The sequence below is a fragment of the Choloepus didactylus genome, chromosome 4 (assembly GCF_015220235.1).
Source record: "Choloepus didactylus isolate mChoDid1 chromosome 4, mChoDid1.pri, whole genome shotgun sequence".
In the NCBI taxonomy this organism is placed as follows: domain Eukaryota; kingdom Metazoa; phylum Chordata; class Mammalia; order Pilosa; family Megalonychidae; genus Choloepus; species Choloepus didactylus.
The window spans coordinates 12,874,564-12,880,624 of NC_051310.1; the positions used below are offsets into that span (position 1 = coordinate 12,874,564).

Consider the following 6,061-nt stretch of genomic DNA (forward strand, 5'->3'; position numbering starts at 1 on the left):
ATGGTGATAGGCTTTCTGAAGGGCTAATGCTCAGAGAACTGAGAAGCTCTGGGATCTGGGGGGACAGTTTGGGTGGATGGACATGGGGCACCCTGGAGCAGGTCCTAGAGGAAGGAGACGGTGAGGACCCACTGTGTCACACTTCCTGGGGCTGGAGGTGGGTTCTCTGTGCTCCAGCAGTGACCCAAAAAAGTCATCTTTGTCCCTCCAGTATTCAATGAATGAATGAGGAATGTGCAGGGTGGGTCCTGATCTAGGCCTGATTTTCCCAGGGTCTGCTTTGTTTTTCCCCAAACCCAGCCTGTGCACAAGCAACCCATCATTTCCTCTGCCCTTCCACGGCCCTGCTTTCCTCCAGCTCTAGAAGCCTCAGGCCGCCCTCCCCTTCTCCCACTCTCACCTCTTCCTGCCTCCTCTCCAACACCACTGCCTGGGTCTGACCCTCCTCCTGGCCCACCCGGACCCCTCTCAGAATTCCCAAGCAGTCAGCCATCTTCGGCCTTCCTCTCCTCCCGTCAGCCCCATGCGGCTGCCAGAATTTTCCGACAAAACCACAGCTGGGCTCATGCCAAGCCCCTCCTCAAATGGCTTCCTCCTCCTCCTCCCTCTCCCCCTGCCCAGTTCCCTGCACATTAAAGCTCAGCCCCCTCAGCTGGACCCTCGCAGCCAAGGTGCGGCCCTGCCCCCTCCTCCTCCTCCCCAGACTCTTCCTCCTTCCAAGTCCCACACCCCCTTGTACTTGGGCCCCATCTATTCGCTGTGTGACCTTGGGCAAGCTGCTTACCCTGCAACCCTCAGCTGTGTTGCTGAGACTGTGGGTTGTTGGCGTGAACTATGGGAGGTGGAAGCATTGGAATGGAGCAGAGAGCAGCACTGGGTTCGAATCCCGACTGTGCCACTTAGCAGCAGCGGGACCTTTGGAAGCACCTGCTGGGCTTCAGTTTCCTCCTGCCCACAAAGGTGTTGAGGACAGCACCTGCCTCCCTGGGCCTTTCTGTGTGCTCAGCACGGGGCAGGAGCACAGCGAGTGCGGCGTCAGTGGCACCTGTTAGTTATGTCACCTTCTGGGTCTTGTGGAAAATTAGGCCTCCCCTGCCAGCTGGCCCCCAGCCCCCAAATGAGGGGAACAGGCTTTGTTCTTGGCTGCACCCCCGTTTATTTGGGGGCCATCTTAGATTCATTTTTCCCAAAGGCCCCGGCCTCGGGGCCACGAGCAGCAGAACTGCCCAGCACTCCGGCTAGGCTGGGATGTGCTGCTCGGCTCTGGTGCGATGAGGGTGGCTATTCCAGCATGGAGTGGGACATGGCTGTGCTCACTGCTGGGCCCGCTGTCCTTGCACCGTCCCCTGGAAGGGCCTCGTCAGCTGGCGGGAGCAAGGGGCTCTGCACCCGACTGGCCAACCTGGTCTGTCGGACCGAACTCAGGCCTTGGCTGGGCCACTCACCCCAGACACGCTGGGCCCCAGGGAGCTTGAAGTCGTCTCTGTCCTTCCTCTGTCCCTTCTCTCGTCACCCTGGAGAGGGGTGTGCAGAGACCTTCCTCCCTGCTGGAAGCCCGCAGAGACAGTTTTTACACTTCATACTCCTCCTGAAGACATGGCCATGGTGGGTGGGGGTTTTCTGGCCAAAACTGTGCTTTAAAAATTTCAGGCTGCAAAAGAGCAAGGCTGGGAGGATGCCGGGTGGGGAAAGGGACATGGTGGGGTATTGGGCAGGAAGAGGGCAGTCTGGGGATTTATGGGCTCAGGAGCTCACCTGGGGGCTGCACGCCTTAGGGTGGCTGTTCCCCTGGACATCAGGGCTGCTGGCACCTCCTGCCCTAAGCTGACTTGGGCTCCCTGTGACAGGCGTCCAGGAAAAGAAGGGACTAATCCGGAGCGGTGGTGGCTGAAGCCCTGAGCCCCCAGCAGGGGTGGAGACACTGCTGGACTCGGGCTGAGCAGAGTTTAGGAGGAAGGGGCTGTGAGGAGCGTTTCCTCTGCCCTCTTCAGGGAACCCTGGGCTGGGAAGCACCTCTCTCCTCCTGCTCTCAGAATCGTGGAATGTGATAGCCACGTGGGGTTTTGGATCTTCTGGTCTAAACCTTCCTTCCCTCTCCCAACCCATTTCTAAATGGGGAGCTGAGGCTCAGGGAGGAGAAGGGGCTCATTCCGTGTGACCCACCCAGAGCTGGAGCCGCAGCTGGCCTGGGGTTCTCTGTTCTTTATACCAGATTCTGCTTTCTTCATGTCCTCTTTCTTCTCCTGCACCTTTCTATTTCAGTCATCCTCTTAGCAAAAGGAAGGATTGGAGACAGAGGATTTGTATTTTTATTTTTAAAAATTTTTATTGTGATAACTTATATGTATACACACATATATATAAAACCTAAAATTTCCCTTTAACCACTTACAGCCATACAGTTCAGTGATCTTAACGACCTTCACAATGGTGTGCCACTATCTCCATTTGCCATTAACAAAACTTTTCCATCGCCCCAAACATAAATTCTGTACCCCTTCCTTAAGCTTTTTTTCTTTTTTTTTTTACTTTTAATGACCACAGCCGTATTAACAAAAAAATATGAAACACTTCACAAATTTGCACGTCATCCTTACGCAGGGGCCGTGCTGATCTTCTTTGTATCGTTCCAATTTTAGTATATGTGCTGCCAAAGTGCACACCTCCCGCTTAAGCTTTAAGTTCCCAGTCCCCACCCCCTTTGCCCCTGGTAACCTGTTATCTACTTTCTACCTCTATGAATTTTCATATTCTATGTATTTCATATAAGTGAAATCATACAATATCTGTCCTTTTATGTCTGGCTTATTTCATTCAACATGATGTCTTTAAGGTTCATCCATGTTGTTGCATGTATCAGAGCTTCATTCCTTCGTTTCTTACAGCTGAACAATAATCCATTGTGTGTGTGTATATATATATATCACATTTTGTTTATTCATTCATCTGTAGATGGACCCTTGGGTTGTTCCACCTTTGGCTCTTGGGAACAGTCCGCTATGAACATGGGTGTACAGATATCTGTTCGAGTCCCTGCTTTCAATTCTTTGGGGGCATATATTTTAAGTGGGATTGCCGGGTCATATGGTAACTCCATACTTAACTTTCTGAGGAGCTGCCAGACAGTCAGAGGGGTTTTGGAAAGGAACGTGTACACGTGACAAACAATTGGGAAGGGGATGGGAGAATTAGAGAGAAGATCCTGCACTGCAGATGCCATCCTGGTGTGGGGAGGAGATGGAGAGGACAAGGTGGTGTGCAAGTGGGAGAGCTGAAGAAAGAGAAAAAGGAAACAAGGCAGGGAGAAGAGGATCCTAAGGAAGGAGTCTGGAGACCCAAGATGTTGTAGTGGATGAGATTCCTTGAATCCTTTTTGGAATAATGTTCAGTAAACAAACAAGTGATGATGATGATGGTGGTGGTAATGGTGATGATGATGGTTGTTTTGGTTTGCTAAGCTGCTGGAATGCAATATAGCAGAAATGAGTGGTCTTTTTAATGGGCATTTATTAGGTTACAAATTTACAGTTCTAAGGCCATGAAAATGTCCAAAGTAAGGCATCAAGAGTAGATACCTTCTCTGGGGAAAGGCTGATGGCATCAGGGGTTCCTCTGTCACATGGGAAGGCACATGGTGATGTCCGCTGGTCCTTCTTCTCCTGGGTTATGACTTTCTCCAAAATGTCTCTGAGCTTCCGTCAGCAGTTTTCTCTCTCTCAGCTTCTCTGAGCCATCTCCAAATGTCTCTGCCTTTTATCCTTTCATAAAGGACTCCAGCAAGGGGATTAAGATCCACCTTGAATGGGCTGGGTCACATCTCCATGGAGACAACCTAAGCAAAAGGTCCCACCCGCAACAGGTCTGCCCCTACAGGGATGGATTAAAAGAACATGGACTTTTCTAGGGGTATGTAGCAGATTCAAACCAGCACAATGGTGGTGGTGACTGTGATGATGATGATGATGGTGGTGGTGGTGATGATGATGATGAGGCATGATGATAATGGTGATGGTGGTGATGATGATAATGGTGGTGACAACTCATGAGGTGAGCATGTGCAATTCCTTTATCGTCACTGGCCTCATTTTCTCCCTTTGTAAAATAAGAGTGGGACTTTAGCCCCCTTCCCCCTCGGAGGTTCTGTACTTCTAAGAAACAATCAGAAAGATACAGGAAAATCTTCTATCACATGGTGATAAAAGAAGGGAAGAAAGGAAAAGTTTTGGAGGAGAACAGGTATGTTGGAACCAACCAAACAGGAGAAGAGGGGAAAACATGTGTCCAGACAGAAGACAAACGAGCAATTTTTCCTGAAAATCTCCCTCTCATCCCTGAACTGGGAAACCGGCCCCTACACTTCTGGGTGACATTAATGCTTGTGCTCTTGGAGAGTAGAACGCTGGGATGGGAGTGGGTTAATAGCACGGGCTGCGGCTGTGCTGATAGCAGCTGACTTCCCAGCCCAGGGAGTGCTCACCTGCTAATTATACCTACCAGGCCTGCCCCCACCCCGGGAATTCAGCTCCACAAAATCACCAGTCCCCTCCCCAAAGGGTCTGGAGCAAATCATTAAAATATCAGGTTTCCAGTCTCTGGGGGATGAGTAGGTGCTAAAAAGAGGCCAGGCTGGATTTGTCAAAAACCAATCAGCTCTCACACACCAAATATCCTGCAACTAGCCTGGTGTTTAGGGGTGTGACAAGCAGTGTGAGGAGCTGCAGAAGGAAGCCTGGGAAAGCACTTAACCCCAGGGCACCAGTTCATTGCCCTGTTTGGCCCCTGGGGCCGGACAGAACTGTGGGGAACTGGGGAAGGACCCAGTCCTTGCAGGATTAAAGCAAGAGAAATTACCCTGTGAAGCTCCTGCAAGTTCAGTTCTCTACCCAACTGCTGAAGTTTTTGAAGCCTTGGGTTTTTGACCTTACATGGTGTCAGTCTTGCCCACCTCTTACATGGGTGGACTGAGCCCATAGCTATGGGAGGACTTTGCAAGCTGGGGAGCACTAAGACATAATTCACGGATGCATTCCTTCAGTCAGCAACATCTTCTTGAGCCCCTGTTGTGTGCCAGCTCTAGGGAAGGTGCTGGAACCTAACACTCTGCCCTTGGCTGCCGTGTCCTCCTTTTCCTTGGACCTCCCTCTGCCTCTGAGACCACCGCTTGGTCTCATGCACCAGCTCTTCATTGGATGTGGGGGCTCCTCAGGGCTGTCTTGGATTCTTCTCTCCTCCCCTAGTGTCCTTTCCTTTTCTCGCTCTCCCCATTCCCTCCAATGGTGTCCAGCTCTACATCTCCCATCCCAAGTGCTCTTTCTCACTTCCAGACTCACATCTCTGTCCACCCCCTGCACCTCTCCCCTTTGGCTGGCCCTCAACATCAGCTCACCAAGAGCGGATCATCCTCCCAACACTGCCCAAACCCCTTCTTCTCTTCCGCTTCCCGTCCTAGTGAAGGGCACCACCATCCGTCCAGTTGCCCAGACCAGAAACCAAGCAGTCCTCCTCGTCACCTCCTCACGTGCCCCATCCGAAGAGCCCTGGTGCTGACAGGTCTTCCTCCTCTTCCTCGGCATAGCCAGGGCACGAGTCCAGACAGGAGCAGCTTTCCTCCCCACTGCTCCCCTGCCCCCTGTTCCCTCATTCCGAGTCTTTCTCTGCGTGGCCACCATCGTGCTCTTTCTAAATGCAAATCTGATCCTGTCACCCCGCCCCTGCCAGGAGACCTTTGGTCTTAATGGGACATTTCCCGGAGTGGGGGACTTAGGGGAGCCCCTCCGCATCCCGTGTACTGTGCGGCCTCTGCCACTGCAGGGCCATCTCCCAGTGGTTTTCTTCCACATACCAGCCCAACTCTAAGCAAGTCATGTAGCACCCCCAAGCCTCACTTTCCTCCTCTGTGAAAGGAGGATGATGATGTGTGCTCAACACACAAGACTGACGTGAGGCTAGAATGAGATAAGGTATGTCCACTTTTTTCAAACTGGGGCCCGGATACCCAGGTTGGGGAAGACGTGGGGATGGGGGGATGCAGCAGCGTGCTGGGGGGTTGAGACGCAGGGTA

At 52.0% G+C, this 6,061-nt stretch overlaps 1 non-coding gene across 1 annotated transcript; it reads right to left on the reverse strand.

The window, feature by feature from the left end:
- Positions 1-2,556: 2,556 nt before the first annotated feature.
- On the reverse strand, positions 2,557-2,661 carry LOC119533514. Its single transcript, XR_005216644.1, has one exon. It is a non-coding gene; the product is annotated as a U6 spliceosomal RNA (small nuclear RNA).
- Positions 2,662-6,061: the final 3,400 nt, after the last annotated feature.